A 314-nucleotide genomic window follows, 5' to 3' on the forward strand; every position below is an offset into this window, starting at 1 on the left:
CTGGCCCCCTCAACAACCTCAACCAGGAGGAGAGTGCAATTCTGATTTATTAATCCAGCTGTTTGCTCACGCTGGCTAAAACCATCAAACACACTGAAAACAGCTTTTCCGACAGACCCCAATTCCTGCACCACAGAATTCCCTGTTGCTAATCTAGAAGTGAACGCTGCCAAGAACTGGAAAGGGAATTGGGGGTGTAGGACAGAGTGTAGGGACTTGCCGCGTTGCACCTGAGGAGGGATGCATGTACACCTTGGCCGTGTTCCAGGGCAGGTCACAGGGGCAGCGCCAGACAGCGAGAGCTTCCCAGCGCC

This window comes from Catharus ustulatus, chromosome 12 (assembly GCF_009819885.2).
Source record: "Catharus ustulatus isolate bCatUst1 chromosome 12, bCatUst1.pri.v2, whole genome shotgun sequence".
In the NCBI taxonomy this organism is placed as follows: Eukaryota; Metazoa; Chordata; class Aves; order Passeriformes; family Turdidae; genus Catharus; species Catharus ustulatus.